Genomic DNA, 10,850 nt, shown 5'->3' on the forward strand with positions numbered 1-10,850 from the left:
GACCGCCTTGTGCTCGGTGACCGGGTCGCCGTACAGCTCCAGGTCGGCGATGAGAGCAGACAGCCGCAGCCCGAAATCCTCGATGGACTCCCCATCCTTGAACCGGAGATCCTCGAATTCTCGCCGGCGCACCTGCGCCTTGGCTTCGCGGGCGCGCGCGCTGCCCATCCTCATCGTCTTGATCGTCTCCCAAGCCATCTTTGCCGTGTCCTTGGTGGCCAGCACGCGCAGCAGCTCCGGCGGGACGCCGGTGAGGATTATCTGCAGCGCGCACCGGTCGTCGTTCTCGTCGGCGCCGTCTTCGGTCACCGCCGCCCAGACGCGGGCGACCTGCAACTTGACTTGCATGAGGAGCGCCCACTCTTGGTAATTGGTGCAGGTGAGCATCAGCGACGACCCCGATTCCTCGCGCACGACGCGCTCCACCACGCGGATCTCGCCGCTGCCGCTGCTAGTGAGGCGCGCAACCGGCGCTTTGGACGAGGGCGTCTGCGATGGTGATCTGGTGCCGCCCTTGTTCTTCCCGTCTGACTCGTCGCCCGACATTGCTGCCGCGGATCAAACACCGCCGGCCACCGGAGGATCGCACACCGCCGGGCTCTGATGCCAATTGTCGTTGCCGGATCGAGCACGAGAGAGAGAGGAAGACAAGCTAACAGACAAGAGAGGGAGGAATTTTGCGTTGTGCAACTTCACAGCTTTTCTGCGTTTTTCTTCTTCTTGTTATTCTGTTACAACAGAAGCCACCCCAGCTGGCTCACTCCCGGCGGGATCGCCACGATCCGTGATGGCCGCGCCATCCCACGACCGCGTATCATAGCGATCGAGTCCCACCAGGAGAGGAGCCAGGGTATAAAGAAAAGCAAGAGAACGTCGAGGAGATCGTGCGTACCTGCACTGGACTCCCACGACTACGTGCATGTGCTGGTCACATCACCACGCACACACATTATTCGAACAGAAAAGCAAAACCTAGACTACACAACCATGCAACGAGCGAGCTTAAGCCAACAAGATAGCTTCACCTCAAAAAAGAAAATCACCTAAAAAAAAGGATGATAGATAGCTTCAGCTGCACACAACATATGATCGGATAACGAGCGAGGATCAGCAACGAGGTCATTATAGGCCGGAAATTTGGGCTTCGTTGTTGCCGACCAGACCAGCAATTCCGTTTGACGTTTACATGTGAAAACCGTTCAAACTATGGAACGCTGCAGGATGTACCGCACCAAGAAAACAAGTTTTTTTTCAAAGGCCAGCATTTTGTCGCTTCGGAGAAGAGAGAAAAAGGATCTTGGAGTCTCAAAAACACTAGGAAGAGTAAGAGCATCTATAGCAGCTCTTCCCCCAAAAGTTATATGTGGTTTGAGGAGTTAGAGTAACTCTAGCAGCTCCGCTAAAACCCCGTCCCGGAAATATGATATAACGGCCGCCTATAAAAAAAAGTTGCGGTGCCGCGAGGCCTCCGACGGAACAACTCATGTAAACTCGTCTCATAACATTTTCCAAAGATTTGCAAATTGATGATTATCAACAATATAAGCTTAATAGAATCATATATAAATGGGTAAATCACAATACATCAACCGTCTTCATTACAACAAATGTTTAAATTCAAATAATAATACAACAACAATGTGAAAGCACTTGCCATTCACGTCCTCCCATGAGGGGAGAGCACGCTGGAGGTGCAAGGGTGTCATCAAGACTATAGTTTTGGCCTGGCTTGCGTGAGTGGTTGAAAGCGTCGTCGATAGGCGAAAGATCCCCCGCTAGCATACTCTTGCCGTCATTTGGCGCTTTCATTATGTATATATATACCATTTTGTAAGTGACGATGAGGGAGTGGGCTCTTGCTAGCCTCTAATTGCGTGCTAAAAAAGAAGTAGCAACCCTTGAGCTCGCCCCTCCCTCCGACTTAGTTCATCTCGGGAACTGACCCACATGTCAAAAACATTGCATCTGCACGTAGTTGTGCTCAAAACATGGGCTTGCATCACCACTTGCTACTCTTCCTTCGATAGCTGGAATCCTCGGAAAATCACTCAAATGTTGGCTTGATTGGACGTAACCCTAGCCGTTCTTGTCCTCTGATGAGAAGAGAGCATGTTGAAGGAACAAGAGTGTCGTCGAGACTATAGTTTTGGTCCGGCCCGCGTGAGCGCATGAAAGCATCGTCGATAGGCGCTAGATTCCCCTCTAGCATACCCTTGTCATCATTTGGCGTTTTCCTTTAAATATATGCCGTTTTCCGGTGGGTGGTGTTGAGGGAGTGGGATCTTGCTAGCTTCTAATTGCGTGTTCGAATACATGTGTCGTCATCCTTACATGTGTGTGTTGCTTCCTTGGATTCAGTTTCTACTGAAGAAACATCAACATAGAGGTAGTACTCAAGGGTTTATTGGGGATATATGTAGGACACGATGAATGGGGTCCACCGAGTACCTAGGTTGGGCAAAAGAAATGCTCTGGAAGGGTCTATGGAGACTGCTGGTTGTGTAGGCAGGGTCGAAGGGGATCCAACCGAGAATGTTTACTACATGGGAGTAATGGCCTTTGATGATGTGGGCTTGAAAGAGGGCAATGCAAAGCATGGCTTGGAATGTTCGTTTTGGGAAGGGTAAATGGGAGCGAGGAAGAACAAGAAGGTGGTGAGAGCATCGACGACCACATTTAGTAGAAGAGGCAGATGCCAGGTGATTGCAAGCGGGTACGACGGTACTAGCTTGTCGGGAGAGGGTGATAGCAATAGGGTATGACAGTACTAGCTTGTCAGGGGAGGGGTTATGAGCTCATCGGATGGGATGGAATAGGGAACAACAATTGTCTTGACTAAAGAGTTGTGTCACGGGGCGCTAATGCGGAAAGACTAACTTGTGGACCTAAACCTATCCATTAGTATAACAAACAATCTATGCTTTATCCTTTGGAAACTTGCACTTTATCTTTCTTGAGCAACTCAATCAACGTTCCTTCACAATCTAACTATTCATCCTTTTAGCACAACCACACAATATAGACAGACTGTCATGCAAATCTGAGAAACACTAGCAACCAATTGATGAAGATACATAGTTGATAGGCATGGCCGATGAGTGGGCAAACTATTTTGTATTCTACTACTCGTGTAAACTGTAATATGAAGTTTTTAATTTTCAGAAGGAGTGGTCCAGAGATATTTATGATGTTACTATTAAGTATTAACTAGACTAAACCTGCTAAAAGCGTCAGTTAATAATATGACTACCCCAATCTTCTATATCCAAATAGATAGTCTTCACTAACATATTTTTCTCAACATGCACATGTGTCATCTCATCATGCAAACATGCATAGAAAAGACACACCTCAAAATTAATGTGCAAAGGCCCACTTTACAATAAATCATGTTCAAAATAATCAAATATCATGAAAGTATAGTGCAACTGGATCTCGCTGCACGGGCGGCGTATTGCGTAGACTAGGGATGGAATTCAAGTCGAGTCGAGCCAGCTCAGCTGGACTCGTTAGAGCTCGCTAATATAACGAGTTAGCTCAACTCGACTCGTTAACTTAACGAGCTCAAATTCAAACTCGGGTCGACACGTGTAACTCGCGAGATAGCTCATTTAACTTGTTAACACTACTAGGGAAAAGCCTAAAAGTAGCGCTGGTTTTTGTCTACCAGTAGCGCGGGTGACCGTGCTACTGCTACGACACTACAGCTAAAGGGTAGCAGTAGCGTTTGTCTACCCGCGCTGCTAGTATACGTTCTTAGCAATAGCGCTTCTTGAAGAACGCACTACTGGTAGTTACTAGCTACACGCGCTACTACTACTATTTATTCTATTTCTTTTTTATGTCGTATTCACACATCATTATACAATTTTTCATACAGTAGTAATTTAGAGATTGATTTTGCATTATCATGAGTTATTACATCACTGGATGAAAGAACTGTTGATTAGTTTCAACTGGATGGATCCAAAGTGACCACAATCCACTTTGGATCCATCCACTTGAAACTAATCCACGGTTCTTTCACTCGATGATGTAATAAATCATCATCATCATCATCATCATAATATCATTAACAACCTATCATCAGAATACATCATTGTCATATAACAACTCCTCAGGATCATCATTTTCGTCCATGAGACATCATATAACAACTTGGTCACTATTCATAATCACAACTCCTCCTCATCATCATCATGAGTATTTTGGTAGGACCTACTAACCTCTCTAAGGTAAAATAGCATAAAATAAGATAGGCCCTGACGCTCCATTACGGAGAATGGAGATTATCCTGTCTCCAATTCATGCGCTTCTCATAATGTTGTTTCCAAGTAGCTCCCTATGATTGTCTATACATTTTTTCCATTCTTTGATTGTCATGTCTTCATCGGTTATAGAAATCTAGTATAAACAGCGGTGAAGCCTAGGATGACCTGGTGGTAAGCTAATAACATCAAGGTGACCTTTGAGAAACATCAGATCAGGCACACAATCCTTTGGGATATTCTGTTGAAAAACATAATAATAACGTCGTAGTTAGCAATGTAGTTTAGCTTTAGAAGAATTTATGCAAAAGATGCACAGATGTTGTAATAGTAAAAAAAAATCTTAGAATGCCATCTCCATGGATGTTACCGTAGTTCAACATGTGCAGTAGTGACACGTATTGACCATAATGTGCAAGATTTTCATAATTGATATTGTAATTCTCAACATCAATAATAAATGAGATAAGATGATCTTTCTCCTGATAAGTTAATTCCGCGCCATCGCTGTAGTAGGTTCTGTCTACCATCTTCCGTATATTTTTTAAGAATGAAAATAAGTTGTCAATGGAAATAAGTTGTCAATTATTTTGAAATAAACAATATAAATTACTTAATGAATATGTTTGAGAAACTCACATAAAGGTAGAAGTGGCAGCGTATCAACAAGGACCCAACTGTCCATATTCTCTGCGTCGATGTCAGGATCACCAAGATCGAAGGTGACAAGCATACCCTCCTGAACATCATATGCCTTGACAGTGCTTTCCAATTCGAGCAACCAAAATAGGATACACTCTCAGAATTGTATAGATTTACAGCAAAATCATAATAATAATGGATCCTTAGGCGAACTATCTTTGTCTCCATATTTTCATGATCTTCAAAATTCAGCTTCTCCAAGACATAGCGTCTTGCATGGCATGGGATAAGCTTGTTGAATTGGAAAAGACGGATTGTAAAAGACGGAAATTACACGTTGAAGAAGCAGAAGTCATGCTTAATTACGAAAAATACTTGTCGTCGTTGCGTACCATTTCAACATCGAAGGTTTCATCGAGCTAAATACTGAAGCGCCGACCATCTACCAGGTGAGGCCTGTCACACAGACCCCAGTCGTCGCCGCACCAGTCGCACTTCGGGAGCCTATCATCGTCGTCAGACATTTGCTATGTTCATAATTCAAAGATTAAACTTGTACAATTTAATATATGTACTTGAAAAATTAAATTAGATCATTATTAGTCATCACGGGTTGACTATCGGTCTTTCGAGTCTTTTCTTGAAAACTCTCAGCTCACGTGATGTATATATTCGACCGTCGTTGATGGTCGCTCCTCCCTTCATCCCCGAGTGCATAACACCAAAATGTCTAGCACACGGGAACGAAGGAGAAGCGACTCCCACGACAACAGTCGGGATTCTTCCTCTCTGACATTTGCGACCGCCGGTGATGGTAGCTACTCCTATCATTCCAAAGTGCATTACGCCAAAATGTCTAGCACCTTGGAATGAAGAAAAAGCTACCCACACGACAATAGTCGGGATTCTTCGTCCTCTCATATATGGTGGAGACCCCCCCTCACTGATTCATTTCTGACATTTGCGACCGTCGGCATTCCTCTTCTCTCATATATATGGCGGAGTCCTGACAGACTTAAAGTCAACCCGAAATGTCGTTTAATTATCTTTCTATAAAATCTGGGCTACTCGATATTTCCTACATATTCTGGCATAAGTCATGCCAAAATTTATGGAAGAATCCGGTATGACCTTTGCTAAAAAGGACATTATAGAGCACCTGAAATTTGCCAGAATGGAAATTAATCAACACTCCAGCAAAACATAGGCCACTATGAGGTGTTCCCTGCAAACATAGGCCACTTGGGCAAGCACTAGTACTACACAACACTACATATCACATGTCTAAATCTCCATCATATTTGAAAGACCTACATTGAAAATTTTCTATTCCATGAAAATTGTCACAGCTACTCATCTACTGCTCTACTACATCTATGAAAACATCTACATCATCATCAACATGGGGATTTGGCTGGTCTCACCTCGAGGTCGGAGTGGTTGGTGACGGGGACGACAGCGGGGATGATGCAGGGCTCCTTGATTTTTGCAAAAACAAAATATAAACAAAAACATTATTATCCTCATTTTAGTACTTAGTGAAACCCTATAAGATATGAACTAAACATTATTATGTTGATTCAAAAGACCTATATTTACTAAAAATTTGTAAAACCTAGTTCTAACCCTAACAACTATCCATCCATCTATCTATCCAAAGCATTACTAAAAAAACTAGTTTAATCCATATGTCTATCCATCTATTTATCCAAGCATTACAAAAAAAAAATCATCCACTCATATATATGAACACCTAGGGTTAATTACATATAACTAGTTTAGTGCTCTAATGATGAAGTGGGCTCATATATATGAACACTCAGGGTTCATATATATGAACAAAATTAGTAAAATACTACCTTCCTATTCTGCAATCAAATTCTAACTAATTTTTGTTACTAAAAATTCGTATACCTATTTTTTTTACAAAAATTTCTATATAGAGAGAGGTGGGAGGAGTGAGGAGGAGGAGGAGGGAGGAGTGAGGGGCAGTGGTAAGAGGGAGGAGAGAGGAGAGAGAGGAGGATGGCAGTGGGAGAAGGGGGAAGGGCGACTGGAGGCGGCGGGAGGAGTGAGGAGGGCGCGGTCTTAGGAGGAGGAGGGCGCGGCAGGAGCAGGAAGTGGCTGGAGGAGGAGGAAGAAGAGGGCGTGGCCGGAGGAGGAGAGAGGAGGGCGGTGGAAGGAGGAGGGAGGAGGGGGCATACCGAGGAGGAGGACAACGGCAGCACCGACGAGGAGGACGGGGAGAGAGTGGAGAGGGAGAGTGAGAAGAGCTGATGAGAGGGACAGTGAGGGTCGGCCGCGCGGGGAAGACGATATGCTAGGGTTAGTAGCAGCACGGGTTGGCGACAAGCACTACTACTACGGAGCATAGCACTGCCGCTGGATATCGATCAGCGCTGCTGCTAAGTGGGGCTCGCCATGTGGTGCCCAGTTCAAACCTAGCAGTAGCGCGTTTTGCTACCATGCGCTACTGCTATGTGGATAGTAGTAGCGCCTTTTCCTACAACGCGCTACTATTAAGTAGCAGTAGCGCCGTTTTACCATGCGCTACTGATAAGCTTCTATGTATAAGCTTTTCCCTAGTAGTGTAAGCTCGTCGTAGACGTGAATAACAAAATATACATATTATGTATGAAATTATTCTAGCAGGATTATATTTGTGGACGCATACTTTCTTGACAAATCAGAACAATCAACAATTTACACCAAATAAAACACTTGGTACACTCTATAAATGATAACAATCTACAAAAATATTGTACTTATCTTACGTCCCTTCTGATAAATGTGCTTAATCAGCTAAACAAGTAACTCGTTAGCTCGGCTCGTTAAACTCGTTTTGTCAATGAGGACAGACTTAAACTCGACTCATTAGTCACGAGTCCGAGTTGATTCGAGTCACGAGCGACTCGTTATCGCTCACGAGGTACCCCGAGTATCTTCAAGACTATAGTAGTGGCCTAGTGAGTGGTTGAAAGCACTGTCGATAAGTGAAAGACCTCCCTCTAGATTACTCTTGCCGTCATTTGGCGTTTTCCTTTAAATATATGTCATTTTCCGGCGGGTGGTGGTGACGGAGTGTTCGAAAACATGTGTCGTCATCCCTGCACGCCCAGGGTTGCTTCTTCGCCTTTAGCTTGTACTCAAGCAACATCAACATGGAGGTAGTATCCAAGCGTTTATTGGGAATACAGGTAGGAGGCGATGAATGGGGTCCATCGAGTACCTCTATTCTATAGGTAGGGCCAAAGGAAAGCGATGGAAGGGTCTACGGAGACTGCGGGTTGGTTGTATAGGGAGGGTCAAAGAGCATCCAATCCATTGAAGATAAATGTTCACTAAGTGACACCAGTGGTCTTTGATGATATGGGCTTGAAAGAGGGCAATGCCGAGCATGGTTTGGAATGTTTGGTTTGGGCAGGGTAAATGTGAGCGAGGAAGAACAAGAAGGTGAGAGCACTGTTGGCCACAGTTAGCAGAAGATGTGTATGTCAGGTACTAGCTTGTCGGGGGAGGGGTGAGGAGCTCCTCGGATGGGAGGGAGTAGGGAGCAATTGTTGTCTTGATGAAAGAGTTGTGGCACGAAGCGATAACGCGGAAGGACTAACTTGTGTACTTGACCTTATGCTTTGTATAACACACAATCTACGCTTTAACCTTTTGGATTCCGTTCATTTTTCTTTCTATTTCTTGAGCAACTGAATTAACATTCTTTCATGATCTCACTATTCACCCTTTTTAGACAACAAAAAAAATATAATCAAACTGTCATGCACTAACAACCAAATGATTCATATATTCGTAGTTGATAGACATGGATGATGAGCAAGCAGACCATTTTGGAATTGGAATGGACAAGCTTGTGTAAACCATGATCTGAAGTTTTTCTTTTTGAGGAATGGTCCAGAGATATTTATGATGTTACTATTAACTAGACTAAACGTGCTAAAAGTGTCACTTGATAAGACAACTTCAATCATGTATATACGTGTTCGGTCTAGGGAGCACCGTATGAGGAAGAAGTGGTGCGAAAACCGTCGACTGCAAATTAATAGAAGAAAGAGATGACTGCATTTTGTTGTTGTGAATCAAGCTTGTCAGGAGCTCATCAACGGTGAAAAGAGGGGATCTCGAGAAAGAGGAGTGAAACGGTGCGATAACGCGGAGGACTAACCTGTGCAACTAATTTTACACATACATTTCGTATTCTTTTGATAAAACAGACCATCGGCTACGTCTTGGAATCATTTTATTTTCTTGAACAACCGAATAAATATTCCTTGAAGATCACGCCTTTTCTCCTTTTTCACAACAAACACAACATAGACAACCTGGCACGCCAGATCCGGAGAATACATCCATTGAGATTCATATACCGAGTCGATAGACATGAATGGCCAGTGAGGAGAACATACTGGAATGTCTGACTTGCTCGTGTGAACCACGTTTCGAAGATTTTTTTTTCCATCTCCTTGCAAATGAGACATACGTAGATATTTATGGCGCCATTAACTCCTAGATTAGGACCAGTGATTAGTTCTGACCCAGTGATACGACGCTTGATTGACCTCCACGCACACAACACAAGCTTGGGGCCGCGCTTCTCCACGGCTCATCGTACACACAATGTTAATCTTGCTCAGTGCAAAGCTTGCACTCAACCGCAGTTCACACCTGTGAAAGGACGAGTTACTGTCACAAGCCAAAGTACAGGGCCGGTACGGGCTGTCAGTCTCTTCTTTTCTTGACAGATCACGGTGATAAATCTTCTTCCGATGCACTAATCATCACTGTTTAAAAATGATCCTAATACCACTTCAAAGTAGAAAAATGATCCACCACACACGGTGTCCGCATGATCGACGGGTCCGCATCCAGGTTGGTCGACCCGGCGTGGTAAACATGCATGCATTTCGCCATACTCTAATGATTTGTCACCTCTAAACGCCCCTTTGCTGGAGCTTAGCGTGAACGCCAACCAAAAACAAGCCAGGCGAGGGAGGGAGCACAGGCAACAAGGGTGCATCTCGTAGGCAGTGCACGTCACTTGCTTTGCCGGGTAGACAGGGAAACGTTTTCCTCTGTGCGCTACCTAACTAACCGTCTGGTCGGATGGAGGGCGTCACACGATGTTCGGGCATCTTCAACGGCAACCCGCAAATTTTCTCCCGCATCCGTCCGTGGACTGGTCCTACACGTCACTTGCTTTGCCGGGTAGACATAGAGATGTTTTCCCCTGTGCGCAACCTAACTAACCGTCTAGTCGGGTGGAGGGTGTCACACGTGTTAGGGCATCTCCAATAGCAACCTGCAAATTTTACCCCGCACCCGTCCACGGACAAGGGGACCAGTCCCCGGACACGAATGCGGGAGGCCGCCATCCAAAGCTAGCCGTATATATTTCAAACTCTTTTTCAACTAATCGGATGAAATTCATGCAAATACGGGCGGATTTCATATAAACATGACGGATTTCATGCAAATTGAACAAAAATGGTTACATTTTGGACATATTTTAACTAAAAACGTAAAACTGTGTCCACGCACGGTCGTGCGGAGCTCCACTCCCACGACATGCATACACTACACTAGTCTCCGGCCGGTCGCGGCGGATCCCTTTGTCTTCCACATGTCCGGCAGCCCGCTAACCGGACCGCCAGGAGTCCTGGAGGCATATTCTTCCCCCGTATCTTCCCTATTTCCGGTTGTGCCGCTCATCTGAGTGGCAAAGAGAGTGCTTCAGCCGGAGGAGAAGGGTGCTTCCGTGGAGCCTAGATGGGTGCGCAGGAGGGTCTGAGATAAGGAACCGGACAGGTCACCGGCTATAGAAGCCAGCGGTGGCCTTCCTGGGACACAAGCGGCGGCACTCTCCCGTGTTCTGCTTTCTCTCGATGTTGGCAGCAGATACGGACATGCTAGCCACCGACTTCTTGATCT

Source organism: Triticum aestivum, chromosome 2B, assembly GCF_018294505.1.
Source record: "Triticum aestivum cultivar Chinese Spring chromosome 2B, IWGSC CS RefSeq v2.1, whole genome shotgun sequence".
NCBI lineage: Eukaryota > Viridiplantae > Streptophyta > Magnoliopsida > Poales > Poaceae > Triticum > Triticum aestivum.